The following is a 16,278-nucleotide window of genomic DNA, read 5'->3' on the forward strand; positions in this document are numbered from 1 at the left end:
TTTACAGTCTATGGTTCAGCTGCATTTCATTTCCCTGCGTCTCTCACTCACGCGTCTCTCTCACATGCTTGCGCGCGCACAGCCCATCCCCTCCGTGCACACCGCGCCTCCATGAGAACGAGTGTTGGAAGCAAGTTCGCGAAAGGTTGGTATCTCGTGAAAACCTTTACACAATCACACATTAAAAAGTGGTATAAAAATATTTTTTAATTCTGAATATAATTTTGTCAGTGTGTTAATGTCGACCCGAGAAGCGATTGCTACTTTAGAAAGTTAACTAGACGCAAGTTTGAGGTAAAATGCAGTGGCGCAAAAAGTGGGTATGCGCTATATGCGGCGCATAGGGGCGCCGCACCATGGGGGGCGCCAAAGCGATGGTTAATTTTTTTTTTTAAATAATAAAAGTTACATAAATTTATATAAAAGTTATATATATAAAAAAAAGTTATATACATTTTAGAGGACTAACAGGCTAGAGTAGGCGCCGGTGCCCTCATAACATTCCATCATAGAATTTAGACATAGAAGGGTAATATCGCGAGTGGGCGGGGCGCAGCGCTGAGTGAGCAGCAGTAACGTTATGGGGCTAAAAATAGAAAACGAAAGAGGGAAAAGGAGATGGCATGTCAAGGGATGCAACAGCAGCTAAATAAGTGGATGGTGAAAGGCAGCAGGTAGGATTTAAAATGTGACGTCTATGCTTGGAGGCTTGCAAATAAGTTATTCATGTTAACAGACTAGCGTTTGCTAACACTGGGAATGTAGCAGAGAGAATATGTAACTTAGCTAGCTTAGAATAGGCAAAACCGAGGTTGCTGAGCTGAAAACTGAAAAATATAAGGTAGCATGTACAATAAATGACAAGAATCTGGAAAACAACTTCAATATCTCTGGTTTACCGTGGAATCATGCATATATTTCCTACCAAACTTGGAGGCTTGCAAATATTAATGTTGACTGACAATTGTTTACTAACTTACTGCAAAATAATGTTGCTGATATCTACATTTAGATTTTGGTTAAACCCTTTGGTACCAATCCCATGCATGACATATCTCAATTTTATTAAAGTAAAATGACAACTGGTAAATATAAGGTAGCATGCACAACAAATGACTAGAAGCTGGAAAACATTACTTATGCAATAAGGCTGGTTTATCATGGAAACAAATATTTTTTTTTTTTTACCAGTGACTGACTAGTTCTAACTGTTTATTCTGTTTGTAACTTTTTATTATTTTTATTATTTGATAACATTGTTAATAATATATATGTATATATATATATATATATATATATATATATATACTAACCAAATTTTTTTGCTGCATACCCCTCTAACACTGGATAGTTGCGCCCCTGGTAAAATGCACTTGGGTTGTCGATGTCAAAACACTATTTATTGTTGTTAGGGGAGTGCCCTTTTTTTTTTAGGTCAGAGCAACTGCCTGTCCCTGCCTGTCGTGTTGTCTATTATTGATCTGAGCTGCCCAGCTCAAACGAGATAACTAAATGCATGTTGCGATGACACCACAGGACGTGTCTAAACCCAAAATCTGCGGCAATTAAGAAAATATACAAGTTCCTCCGAATATTGTGGTGTCTGCTTGATTTTGCGATAAATTCAGCGATCGCAGTATCATAAAATCCTGGAAAACTGATTTGCTATCTAATGAAGTACTAATATCTGTTTTGTACCTTTGCAATATGACAACCACCAATTACAGTGTGGAGTCGCATGATGAATCAAAATTCATCACAAGCAGTTTTTCCACAAGTTGAGAAAGATGATACCAATATATGGAAGTTTCACACAAACACTAAACACCATCATGGTAACACACATGAAATTTTTAAAAATGCAATAAACATTAATTTAACAACATTAGATGTTACATAAAAACCTAATGTACATAACCGATTAGACAAAACTAAGAAGAAATGTGAAGTATCATGCAGGGGAACTGTGGGAATGTCAATTTATGTTTTTTCTCTGGAAATTATACAATGGCTTATTTTTCACTTCCAAAACCTGTAAAATTTAATGGTATTTTACCATAAAATTACATCAAATGTACAGTTGGATCTATTACAATTATTCACCATATATAGTACGGACACTTTTAAACCAATTAATTGTTTTTCACTGTAGCATTTTTACAGTTTTCTATGGAAGCCTGTTTCCGCCACTAAAAAAAAAAAAAAAACACTAAAAAAAAAATAATAATAAAAAGCCACTAAAAAAAAAAAAAGATGAATTGCGACTTTTTATCTCAGAATTCTGACTTTTTAACTCACAATTGCGAGTTATAAAGTCAGAATTCTGAGATAAAAAGTCGCAATTGCGTGATAAAAAGTCAGAATTCTGAGATATAGTCGCAATTGCGTGATAAAAAGTCAGAATTCTGAGATATAAAGTCGCAATTGCGTGATAAAAAGTCAGAATTCTGAGATATAAAGTCGCAATTGCGTGATAAAAAGTCAGAATACTGAGATATAAAGTCGCAATTGCGTGATAAAAAGTCAGAATTCTGAGATAAAAAGTCGCAATTGCGAGTTATAAAGTCAGAATTCTGAGATAAAAAGTCGCAATTGCGTGATAAAAAGTCAGAATTCTGAGATAAAAAGTCGCAATTGCGTGATAAAAAGTCAGAATTCTGAGATATAAAGTCGCAATTGCGTGATTAAAAAGTCAGAATTCTGAGATAAAAAGTCGCAATTGCGTGATAAAAAGTCAGAATTCTGAGATATAGTCGCAATTGCGTGATAAAAAGTCAGAATTCTGAGATATAAAGTCGCAATTGCGTGATAAAAAGTCAGAATTCTGAGATAAAAAGTCGCAATTGCGAGTTATAAAGTCAGAATTCTGAGATAAAAAGTCGCAATTGCGTGATAAAAAGTCAGAATTCTGAGATAAAAAGTCGCAATTGCGTGATAAAAAGTCAGAATTCTGAGATATAAAAGCCGCAATTGCGTGATTAAAAAGTTAGAATTCTGAGATAAAAAGTCGCAATTGCGTGATAAAAAGTCAGAATTCTGAGATATAGTCGCAATTGTGTGATAAAAAGTCAGAATTCTGAGATATAAAGTCGCAATTGCGTGATAAAAAGTCAGAATTCTGAGATATAAAGTCGCAATTGCGTGATAAAAAGTCAGAATTCTGAGATATAAAGTCGCAATTGCGTGATAAAAAGTCAGAATTCTGAGATAAAAAGTCGCAATTGCGAGTTATAAAGTCAGAATTCTGAGATAAAAAGTCGCAATTGCGTGATAAAAAGTCAGAATTCTGAGATAAAAAGTCGCAATTGCGTGATAAAAAGTCAGAATTCTGAGATATAAAGTCGCAATTGCGTGATTAAAAAGTCAGAATTCTGACTTTTTTTCTCGCAATTAACTGATGGTCAGTATCTCTGTCTATAACAGTGCATCCAACGATAGCCGTGCTGCCGTGAAGTCTGAAGCTGTTGGTGTATAAAATGTGCCACTTCAGCTTTGTCTGATTTATTGCGCCTCCGCCACAGTTGATTCTTCTTCTTCTTATGATTATTATTATATTGTTATTATTGTGCAAAATTCATTAGTGTATCCATTCTGTTAAAAACAACTTTTATTGTCCAAATACCTCGACTGTAATTTGCAGAATTGCATGATTCTACCCTTGAGTTGCAAAGTTAATGAAACATGATAGGTATTGGTTGTTTTAGTATTAAGCCCACTAGATGGCAGTAAAAGCTGTTTTTTCTCCTTGAAACGCTGTGTACAAGGTTACCGTGGAAACATTCTATATGCATATTCCTGCATAATGCATATGTCCAGAGACTAATCTTTATGTGTCTCCTCCAGTAAAATCAATATTTCTTTATTGGTAAATCGGCGCTAAAAATAATCCTTTATGATATCCTCTATTTTATGTATAAAAATAACAAAGCAGCAATCCTGATGGTCTATTTAATGTATAATAATAACAAAGCAGTAATCCTGATGGTCAGTCGCAATGAAAGGAAACGCAAGCAAAGTAAGAACTGTGAGAAATAACGTTTCACAGTAGTGAGAAAAAGTCAGAATTCTGAGATATAAAGTCGCAATTACGAGAAATAAAGTCATAATTCTGACTTTTTATCACGCAATTGCGACTTTATATCTCAGAATTCTGACTTTATATCACGCAATTGCGACTTTATAGCTCAGAATTCTGACTTTTTATCACGCAATTGCGACTTTATATCTCGCAATTCTGACTATATCACGCAATTGCGACTTTATATCTCGCAATTCTGACTTTATATCACGCAATTGCGACTTTATATCTCAGAATTCTGACTTTATATCATGCAATTGCGACTTTATATCTCGCAATTGTGACTTTATATCACGCAATTGCGACTTTATATCTCAGAATTCTGACTTTATAACTTGCAATTGTGAGATATAAACACGCAATTGCGAGTTAAAAAGTCAGAATTCTGAGATAAAAAGTCGCAATTCATCTTTTTTTTTTTTTTTTAGTGGCGGAAACGGGCTTCCATAGTTTTCTACCATTAAAATTACGGTAATTTTTTACAGTGAGGATGATTAAATGACTCCAAAAACAGCATCACAATATTCACTTATTACAAAGCAGTTTGCCTTTATTTATGGTACATGTACAAATGTTGTTGAAGCCTTTTAGTTGGGCACTTGGACATTGACTTTGGATGAATTAATTTTCTTTCAGCAATTTTTGAAAGTGCATGCTATCACTATTGTCAACAATATTTCATGCTCCTGACTGCAATGACACATTTTTACTATGTGCCCTTTTTGGAATCAGTGACTGACAGCTGGATTTTGACACATGTGACTTCCCAAATGAGTATGAAAGTCTTTAAGCAGCTTTCAGTTTTGAACATTTTTATTATCAATATTCATTAAAAGAGATGTCATTGAACAAACTTCTTATGATGCTTTTATTAGGCTTTTTTTTTTTGGTTTTAATATCTCTGTTTTTGTTTTGCAATGTGCACAAGCTGGAAAGTTTAAAAACTGAAAGTTTAAACTGTGCACCTTGATGTCGCTTTGGACAAAAGCATCTGCCAAATGTGTAATTGTTGTATGAACTTACTAAAGAAAACCATATACCTCATTACTACAGTGTTAAGTCTTATAAAATAGAAATCTTAAAATAGAAATGAATGCATACTGAAAACATCCCAGCCTTACCTTTAATCTGAGAGCGGTTTTCATCTGAAGCAACTGTTGAAAATATGACACTAGAATTTGCATAGACTGAATCCATTTCATGAGTCTGACAGAAGACGTGTCCGCTGAGACTCGAGTGCTGCTTGAGTTTGTTCAGATTAAGGAAGTCACTTAAAAAGTCGTCCATATTAATACAGACTGGAAGTAATGAAGTTATCAGCCTGAATAACAATTTTGGCATACAAAATAAAGTATAATTATAAATGTGTGATCTCCAGAATGAGGCAGTCTACTATTGCTTTACATCTCCCAACATTTAGATTTCGCTGTAGCAGATTATGCCACCTTCTGAAATTACACTTTCAACACATTTCAAGCCGCATTGCATGTCACATATGGATCGTTCATTCATGACACATATTGCAGGGGATCATTCTGTGAGACTTTTGCATCTTATTTTTTTAAGTTTGATGCTGGTCACTATTCACTGCCATTATGTGGATGAGCACAAGTAGGACATTTTTTTTTTTTTTAATTCTCCTTTTGTGGTCTTAAAATAAAGAACACTATACTGCATTAGAACACCAGGGTGAGTAAATGACGACTTCATTTTTATTTTAGGGTGAACTAATCCTTTGAGAAGGTTCCAGGGAAAACACTTTTGCTTTATTTTGTTAAACCTAGAACTTATAACTTAAAGGGATAGTTCACCCAAAAATGAAAATTTGATGTTTCTCTGCTTACCCCCAGGGCATCCAAGATGTAGGTGACTCTTTTTTCTTCAGTAGAACACAAATGATGATTTTAAACTCCAACCGTTGCCGTCTATCAGTCAAATAATGCGTGTCAACTCTATCAATAAGAGTCAAATAAACACGCACAGACATATCCAAATTAAACCCTGCGGCTTGTGACGACACATTGATGTCCTAAGACACGAAACAATCGGTTTGTGCGAAAAACTGAACAGTATTTATGTCATTTTTTTACCTTTAAAAACACCACTATGTCCAACTGCGTTCAGCATTCAGTTAGTGAGGTCTGATCGTGCTCTGACAACGGATGTCTGGCGCTTATACTTCTATGAGTGCGAGACATCACTGCCGTTGTCAGAGCGCAATCAGACCTCACTAAGCGAATTTGCTCTTTACTTGTATGTTTCTACAAGACTTTTTCTGATCCCTTCAGATGTCTCACCTAATCAAACCAATATCAGACTAAATGCAGTAATAAAATAACAACATTTTGCCATATTACTTTTTTAATGATGAACTTAACAAGCAATTTATCACACTCGAGCTTTCAAAGCTATAGAGGATTTTATTAATGACTTCTTGTGAAGAAAAAAATAGAGAGAAATACAAAATGACAGAACAGGCAAAAGATGCATGTTGTAAAAATGTTAAATGATCAGATTATCAGTAATTAAATTCCATTCTTTTTCTCATACAATATGTCTTCACAAGACATGAAATAGTAGCGCACATTACATTTACAGTATTTATTTACAAACCCGATTCCAAAAAAGTTGGGACAATGTACAAATTGTGAATAAAAACAGAATGCAATGATGTGAAAGTTTCAAATTTCAATATTTTATTCAGAATACAACATAGATGACATATCAAATGTTTAAACTGAGAAAATGTATAATTTTAAGGGGAAAATAAGTTGATTTTAAATTTCATGGCATCAACACATGAGGTGTTCTGGGCATGTCCCACCGGGAGGAGGCCTAGGACACGCTGGAGGGACTATGTCTCTCGGCTGGCCTGGGAATGCCTCGAAATTCCCCGGTAGAGCTGGAGGAAGTGTCTGGGGAGAGGGAAGCCTGGGCGTCTCTGCTTAGACTGCTGCCCCCGCGACCCGGCCCCGGATAAGTGGAAGACAATGGATGGATGGATGGCAACAACACATCTCAAAAAAGTTGGGACAAGGCCATGTTTACCACTGTGTGGCATCCCCTCTTCTTTTTATAACAGTCTGCAATCGTCTGGGGACTGAGGAGACAAGTTGCTCAAGTTTAGGAATAGGAATGTTGTCCCATTCTTGTCTAATACAGGCTTCTAGTTGCTCAACTGTCTTAGGTCGTCTTTGTCGCATCTTCCTCTTTATGATGCGCCAAATGTTTTCTATGGGTGAAAGATCTGGACTGCAGGCTGGCCATTTCAGTACCTGGATCCTCCTCCTACGCAGCCATGATGTTGTAATTGATGCAGTATGTGGTCTGGCATTGTCATGTTGGAAAATGCAAGGTCTTCCCTGAAAGAGACGACATCTGGATGGGAGCATATGTTGTTCTAGAACTTGGATATACCTTTCAGCATTGATGGTGCCTTTCCAGATGTGTAAGCTGCCCATGCCACACGCACTCATGCAACCCCATACCATCAGAGATGCAGGCTTCTGAACAGAGCGCTGATAACAACTTGGGTTGTCCTTGTCCGCTTTAGTCCGGATGACATGGCGTCCCAGTTTTCCAAAAAGAACTTCAAATTTTGATTAGTCTGACCACAGAACAGTTTTTCACTTTGCCACAGTCCATTTTAAATGAGCCTTGGCCCAGAGAAAACACCTGCGCTTCTGGATCATGTTTAGATATGGCTTCTTTTTTGACCTATAGAGTTTTAGCCAGCAACGGAGAATGGCACGGTGGATTGTGTTCACGACAATGTTTTCTGGAAGTATTCCTGAGCCCATGTTGTGATTTCCATTACTGTAGCATTCCTGTATGTGATGCAGTGCCGTCTAAGGGCCCGAAGATCACGGGCATCCAGTATGGTTTTCCGGCCTTGACCCTTACGCACAGAGATTGTTCCAGATTCTCTGAATCTTTGGATGATATTATGCACTGTAGATGATGATAACTTCAAACTCTTTGCAATTTTTCTCTGAGAAACTCCTTTCTGATATTGCTCCACTATTTTTCGCCGCAGCATTGGGGGAATTGGTGATCCTCTGCCCATCTTGACTTCTGAGAGACACTGCCACTCTGAGAGGCTCTTTTTATACCCATTCATGTTGCCAATTGACCTAATAAGTTGCAAATTGGTCCTCCAGCTGTTCCTTATATGTACATTTAACTTTTCCGGCCTCTTATTGCTACCTGTCCCAACTTTTCTGGAATGTGTAGCTCTCATGAAATCCAAAATGAGCCAATATTTGGCATGACATTTCAAAATGTCTCACTTTCAAACTTTGATATGTTATATATATTCTATTGTGAATAAAATATAAGTTTATGAGATTTGTAAATGATTGCATTCCTTTTTAATTCACAATTTGTACAGTGTCCCAATTTTTTTGGAATCGGGTTTGTAGCTATAGCACACAGGTCTTTTAGTTATTTAGTTGTTGCTGTTTTTAGACACAAAACACAGATCTTGTAGCATTTTAACATGACATGACATCTTTCTGTGATGTGTGGGTCTACAGGGTGGCTGACACTGGTGTGGAACGAGCCCTCGCAACCACACTATTCATTGACCTTGACAGCCATGTTAAACGATCATATCGTCGAGACAAGAAAGACTGTCTCTTACGAATAGGGGCAGAGGTCCAGGACGCAGCAGACCACGGAGACTCTAGAACGCTCCTACTGACCACAGCTGAACAGGATAAAAGGTAGATGAAACATTTTCGGGACATCCTCGACCAACCTGACCCGACCACCATATACAATTTCACCTTAGAGGGTATTTGATATCCATCAAGACTCGCTGTGTGTGGGTGATCCTCTTGCTCATTGGCATCCCAGAAGGCTTCATCACCATCTTTAAAAACCTGTATCTCAACTCCTCATGCTCCATAAGAACAGACACAGGGTACACAGCTTTTTTTTGAGATCACCACTGACGTCCGCCAGGACTGCATCCTTTTGCTGATCCTATTTATTGTTGCCCTCGACTTTGTACTGAAGAATTCAACTGTGTACGTTGGAGCACACATCCCTTGGACAGACCAAGATCACCTGACAGATCTAGATTTTCCTGACAACGTTGCCCTGTTCGCCAAAAACGAAACTCAGCTCCACAACGGAACAGGGAGACTTAGCCACAAAGCCAGATCGGCCTGTTTATTAGCTAGGAAAAATCATGAAGGAATTGTAGGTATTGTTTTGGATATTTGATAGTGCTATTTACCTGTTTCAATGTAATTATTTGCTTGCTGTATGCTTGAATGCTTGAATGATTATGAAATTAAGTAACTGCAATACTTCCTTTGTTTGTTGTAAGATAAGGTGACTAAGCAACACTTGTGAAAGTTAGGTTTTTGAGTTTTAATGTTTGTAACCACAAAAGTTAACAATAAGGGTGAAGAGAGCATGTTGCAACCTCAAGTGGAGGTAAGCCAGATGAAGACTTCAGTAAAAAAGGGGAAGAGTGCTAGAAGAAAAGGAAGGACATCCAGCTTAGTAAGCAAGAAATACAAAGACTGACACACCTACAACAGAAAGATTGGATCATAGGCATTGATCAATTGAACCTTCACAGGGAGTTTGATTGACAAGCGGTCTAACCAATCAGAACGCAGAATCCACCATTTTGTCTGACAAAGCAGTCGGGCATTAGAAGATTAACCTCGGTGGACTTAAACTTTAAAAAAGGTGTGTACTGACGTCTTTCCGCATTTGAAATAACATTCCTTCTCATGTTCATTCATGTTTATTTGATGCTATAAATGCACTAGTAGGAAGAGATGATTGGTTTACGAGTCGTTTGAGCTGAGGCGCTACAGCAATCTGTCACGACACATTAAAGAGCCACAAAACATTTTTATTGTTTGAATTTCTTAAAAAACTACACAATTTGAAAGCTGGGACTTTGTTTAATATCATAAGTAAGGAGAGGATGTTCAGATGCGCTCGTGCTGCCGCTTCAGCACTTAAACATTCTCGTGTTACGTTTGTTACTTCTGCAAGAGGTTTGCTCTCGTGCATCATTCAGGTTGGTTTGAGCTTCTGTTTGTTCACTGATCAATGTTTATGTGTGAATAAAAGCCTAAATAAATCTCTATAAACTTTTTGAAACGTCAAAATGGTAGTTGCGTACCCAGAAACCCTCAGATTTCATCAAAAAGATCTTAATTTGTGTTCCGAAGATAAACAAAGGTCCTTATGGGTGTGGAACGACATGAGGATGAGTAATAAATGACAGAATTTTTTGGGTGAACTAACCCTTTAAATCTCACCGATCAGGAAAACTCATCTACTCAGTAGTCCACTTTCACAGCCTTCACAGCAAAATAACCAGAGTTAAATCAACTCTGCTCGGAGTACATATGGGCCCTCTCTAAATAGAGTAAGTAACACTGAAGCAGAGTTAAAGTTAATGAGATAATTAAGCGATGAATGAGCATTAGTGATGAACACCTGCTGTTAACAAGCAGAATAACTGAAGAAAAGATGATCCTCCTCTGCTGAGATCTTGAGAAATATAATGTATTTTATCTTCAGGTGATTTCATCTAAGACTGTGGCTGAAGTCAGTTGAAGTTCAGTTGTGTTTCCCTTTTCTTCATTGATTCTGCTTGTTAACAGCAGGTGTTCATCACTAAAGCTCACTTAAATCACTTAATTATCTCATTAACTAACTCTGCTTCAGTGTTACTTTAACACTATTTAGAGAGGGACCATATGTACTCCGAGCAGAGTTGATTTAACTCTGGTGATTTTGCTGTGTTGTTGTGTTTACAATCACACACTTGCAAACTATTATAACTTAAACTTAAGGAGAAAATGTGTTTTAAATAAAGACTGAAAGAGCTTAATGGTGACACGGACGTTGTGCGACCGTGGTGTAGTTGTGTAGTTTAGTTGTATTTAGGCTTCAAAAGTTGTCTAAATTTGTGAAGGTTATCATGATGAACGAAACATGCACGAATCATAAAGTTTTGTTGATCACAGAGCTTATTTTCTGCAATAATACAAAAGCCAATGTAAAAATCCTGTTGGGTTTTTGTGGAGGGAATCAGGGTGATGCTGACTTCAGGTTGGCCTACAAAAATACGCCAGCTGGTTTGATCTGTTAGATGTGTGGTGTCTGCTGCCCTCTGCTGTTTTTGACCAGTACTGTGTCTTTGTCCAGCTTGTACGGATTGCCAAAGTCCTAGGCACAGAGGACCTCTACGACTACATCGACAAATACAACATTGAGCTCGACCCACGGTTCAACGACATTTTGGGAAGGTACGTTGAGATGTGTGATTTGTTGATGCATGTAATACTTTGACCTCACTTTAAGGATTTTACTAATACTCTCTCTCTCTTTATCCAGACATTCCCAGAAAAGGTGGGAACGGTTTGTCCACAGCGAGAACCAGCATCTGGTCAGTACCGAAGCTCTGGACTTCCTGGACAAACTGTTGCGTTACGACCACCAAGCTCGCCTCACCGCCCGCGAGGCCATGGAGCACCCTTATTTCTGTGAGTGTCTGCTCTCTCTGGCATTTCATCCGCATAAACCTTCTGTGGCTTAAACCTTAATTGCTACGAAGATCACCTGCTATGCTCCTCATGCCAGAGTCCAGTATCTCAAACACATTAAATAGGCAAGGAAGCTGGCATGGCGTTAAAACATCCAACCAACCTATATCCCAATCCGATTCAAAAATACCTTGCACACCTGCATATATTAAAGCACATGAATATGAAAATGTGCATCAGATTGCAAGTTGGCTTTTGAAATATTACGTCAGTATTGTGATAAAATGTGTCATGTGGAAACAGGATTTGCTCGCTCTTTTGAAATGAAAGGTTTATGATCTGAATATGAATGATTCATATCACTGTGCACGTCTCGTGTCAGGACCAGGCGAGGATGGGCTCCACTTCAGGACTGTCCACTGGCTCCACTCCAGTCAGCACGTCCAGTATGATCACAGGTCAGTCATGTGACTCCCTCTTAGAATCATGCTTATTTAGTTGAGAATTACAAACTATAATTAAGACTACAAAATCAAAAGTATTTTTCTGTGACTCAGACATGGTTATTAAAAGGTATTGATCTGCAGGTCTTCAAGCTTTTTTCTTGTGTTTGTGCTTATGTCAGCTGATCCTTGACACATTGTGAGTGTGTTTGTTTCCCTGTAGGAGGCGTCACATCCATGTCCTCATCCCAGCCGATGGCCAACATCGCAGGTTCTCCTGTCATCTCGTCTCCCAGTGCTCTTGCCACACAGGTTGCTGCAGCCGCCGGTGCCCAGCCCTGAACACACTCTAACGCTCCCTCTGCCCTGGGCCACGTTTTTATGTTGAGTGTAAACAAACAAAAGAGAGACTAAACTAGGTTTCTTTTTTCTTTTTTTTCTTGTTTTTTTTGTTTTTTTTTTCTCTCCATACAATAATTATATATTGGAGCTCGGACACACAGCAGACAGTTATGTTGTGTCAGTGTCCGACAGTCTTTCCTGATGGTGTCTATATAGAAGCCACTACAGTGTAGAAATTCAGAAAAATGGATAATAAAATTTATTTTATATGTCCCTACATTGGCTTCCATTTGTTATTTGAACAGCATGTGCTTTCGGTAATGAGATTACAGTTAAGATACTAGTTTGGAGAGTTTAAGATTTGAGAAAGTGTGTGTGTGTGCACATATATATCACCAGTTGTTTTTACTGTTCTACTGACTTTCTCTTTGCTATTATGTGCACTTTAGCTTGATCCTTCAAATGATGAGATGGGAGTTTAATATGTAAATCAGGTTACAAAAGAGACTTTTGTGGAAGAAGTCTGGTTTACTTGATTTACAGCTCTTATGGTGCTGATAGAGAAATTGCTGAATCTACGCTGACCAATAGTGTGCTGCTGGATGTCACGTCACATGATACATAAACAGTTCATGGACAGGGCTCAGCACTAAAGATTTTGTCTATTGGCCCGGTCGGGCCAGTGGTTCAAATTTTTACTTGCCCCGCCAAAATTTTCACTGGCCCCACAACAAAAAAATAATAAAGTAAAAGACAAGAAAATGGGCCTATAAAATAAGCATAGTTATTTTTTTGTCTTTGTTACATTTAACTTCAATAAAAATAGGGTTATGTACGGTGGCCCAGTAGTGCACAACACAACGAAATTAAAAAAGCAAACATAAGTTCACAACACAACAGAATCGAGCCACAACACAACGAAATTAAAAAAGCAAACATAAGTTCACAACACAACAGAATCGAGCCACAACACAACGAAATCAAGCCACAACACAACGGAATCGAGCCACAACACAACGGAATCAAGCCACAACACAACGGAAATGCTCCCGACCACTAGGGGGCTCTCAGAGCTCGGTAAAGTTAGTTTTCCTTGCCACTGTTCTATAGAGTCGGCAGTAATATCAAAGTCCCTTTAAGACAAGTCATTTCACTCAGCGGCCATCTTTGAAACGCCTCTCGGGCATCCTGGGCATCCTGCAGCTCCTATCTCTTTGAATGGGGAAACATCAGATTCTCCAAAACTGTTCGCCAACCTTACGATTAAATTTCATATTTGAAATCACCAATGAAATCTAACAACAACGACTCAAAAATTTAGTTTCTAAACGCTCGAATCATGACAAAAAAACAGTATTTTTTCAGGCTGGATCAAGCTAATGCGCATGCGCAGACCTAAATGCGCGTCTCTTCGGAGGCGCGCGTCTGACTGTTTCTATAGACCTTATTTACCAGAGAAACAAGCGCGCCGCCATCTTTAGAAAATTGTCTTTGAACTTCCGTTTTTGTGGTAGCCCATATATTTCTGTGGCATCGCTGTTGAAGAATAATTAGCTGGTGAAGTGGATTTACCTGTTGTAGAGTTAATTAAAGTTATCATGAGCATTGTTATGTTTAAAGCAGATGTCTTGTCAGTAGACTGGGAAGATTTTAAAATGAGCAATTGATTCATAAATACGTAAGATCGCTGTGGAAATACAAACCTTTAAGGTCTATAGAAACTGGTGATTCTAACGGCCGCTGAAGTGACGCGATGACTTTACCAGTCGGCGATTGGCTCTTGGCTTTAGAAGGCGGGACTTATTCCGCCATATTGCGCGTTACACTTTCTCCCATTCAAAACAATACGAGTGACACGTCTTGTGTTATTCTATAGTCTTTGGTAATATCAATACCACGATTAGTTTAAACAGTATGTAACCACTGCATATCGACATGAAATATTAATTCAATATCACCTACGTGCAAAATAGCTTCATATTTATACTTGTGAATGATTTGACGCGCTACCACGGCGCATGATGAAGGGAACGTCTGCCAATCCCACCAAGTGGTTAAAACATACAATTTGTATTCATTAAACTTACTTTTAACATTTAAAAACAGACATATTCAAATTCCAAAGCTTGTCAGTCTTACCAACAGGAACTAACAACCTTTGGAATTTGAACATGTCTGTTTTTAAATGTTAAAAGTAATTTTAATGAATACAAATTATACGTTTTAACCACTTGGTGGAATTGGTGGATGTTCCCTTTATCATGCGCCGTGTTATCGTGTCAAATCATTCACAAGTATATATATGAAGCTATTGTGAACGTAGTTGATTTTTAATTAATATATCATGTCGATATACAATGCTTACATACTTAAAACTAATCATGGTATTGATATCTTTGTAAAACTGTCGACTTTATAGAACAGTGGCAAGGAATAGTAATATTACCGAGCTCTGAGAGCCCCCAAGTGGTCGGGAGCATTTCCGTTGTGTTGTGGCTTGATTCCGTTGTGTTGTGGCTTTATTCCGTTGTGTTGTGTCTTGATTCCGTTGTGTTGTGGCTTTATTTCGTTGTGTTGTGGCTTAATTCCGTTGTGTTGTGGCTTTATTCCGTTGTGTTGTGTCTTGATTCCGTTGTGTTGTGGCTTTATTTCGTTGTGTTGTGGCTTGATTCTGTTGTGTTGTGGCTTGATTCTGTTGTGTTGTGGCTGTATTTCGTTGTGTTGTGAACTTATGTTTGCTTTTTTAATTTAGTTGTGTTGTGCACTACTGGGCCACAGTAGTTATGATACCAAAAGCTACTAGATTAATTTATATTTTAAATATTGTTAGACAAATAGTAAGTAATAAAATAGTTACAAATAATCAAATTACAAGTAATAGCACAAATAAATACAACATAACAAACATATAAATGAAATAAATGGTGCTTTTCAGGTTTTTCATGTAGGTTTAAACATGAGATTTTCAGGTAGCCTACATAAATTGTAATCTAACATACAACTCTAGCCTATAGAATAGATTAAATTTTATTTTTATTAATTTATTCTATCTATTAAGTTAATCAGTCAAGAGCAGTTACAGATGCATAACAATGTTTTAATGTTGAAAATAAAAAAAAAACTTAAATACTGTTATTTTAAATTATGTTAAAAAATGAAGACACTTTAAATGTGAAATTAAACCCGCCAGTAGGTGGCAGCGAATCACTGTTAATGAGCGAATCATTGAGATTCAATCGATTCATTCGATACATTCAAACGTTGATTCATTCAGGAAGTTTTGCTCAAAGACGCAAAACAATTCTGTGGACTTTGGAACTATTTTCGTTGGCGAAATACAGCAAAACATGATTTGGTGTCTGGATAACCACTGCCGTGACAAACGCAACCACATAGTCTTGGCCTATGTGCTAGCGGAGCTCTACCTAACATCATAAATACAGAAAGAGTAAAACGCACACATGTGGACTGCATTTTGCTGTTATGACATTACAAGAACATAGGTCTCAAAAGCTCAATGGGCCAAACAATCTGAGGAATAGTACTGGAGAACTGAAGGACTTGAAGGAATTCCTGGATGAAATGCTTAATGCAGATATACAGCTGTTTGACAATGACTGTAAAGAACCTCAGAAATCATTGCTACAAAGAACTTGGTCCTTGGTCCTAAACGGAATACGGCGCCCTAATATTAGTCAAAGAGTATAGACCTTATGTAGCCCCGCCCCTTTTCAGCGCTGCGCTCGTTGTCTTTTGACTTCCGGTTTGTATTTCCACAGCGATATCACATTTATGAATGAACTGCTCGTTTTAAAATCTTCCCGATCTACTGACATTTGTTAAGACATCTGCTTTAAACATAACAATGCTCATGATAACTTTCATTAACTCT

The 16,278-nt window shown here is 37.7% G+C and overlaps 2 long non-coding RNA genes across 3 annotated transcripts; both read left to right on the forward strand.

Moving 5' to 3' along the window:
* LOC125276206 lies at positions 1-11,594 on the forward strand. 2 transcript variants are annotated; one of them, XR_007186589.1, is made up of 4 exons: positions 1-145; positions 8,614-8,802; positions 11,264-11,364; positions 11,453-11,594. It is a non-coding gene; the product is annotated as an uncharacterized LOC125276206 (long non-coding RNA). The 2 variants fall into 2 exon arrangements; XR_007186590.1 differs by lacking the exon at positions 1-145 and adding an exon at positions 426-674 and having other exon boundaries at positions 11,453-11,477.
* Positions 11,595-11,977: 383 nt separating this feature from the next.
* Positions 11,978-12,663, forward strand: LOC125276201. The gene is made up of 2 exons (XR_007186583.1): positions 11,978-12,059; positions 12,268-12,663. It is a non-coding gene; the product is annotated as an uncharacterized LOC125276201 (long non-coding RNA).
* The last annotated feature ends 3,615 nt before the right edge of the window (positions 12,664-16,278 follow it).

Source organism: Megalobrama amblycephala, linkage group LG9, assembly GCF_018812025.1.
Source record: "Megalobrama amblycephala isolate DHTTF-2021 linkage group LG9, ASM1881202v1, whole genome shotgun sequence".
In the NCBI taxonomy this organism is placed as follows: Eukaryota; Metazoa; Chordata; class Actinopteri; order Cypriniformes; family Xenocyprididae; genus Megalobrama; species Megalobrama amblycephala.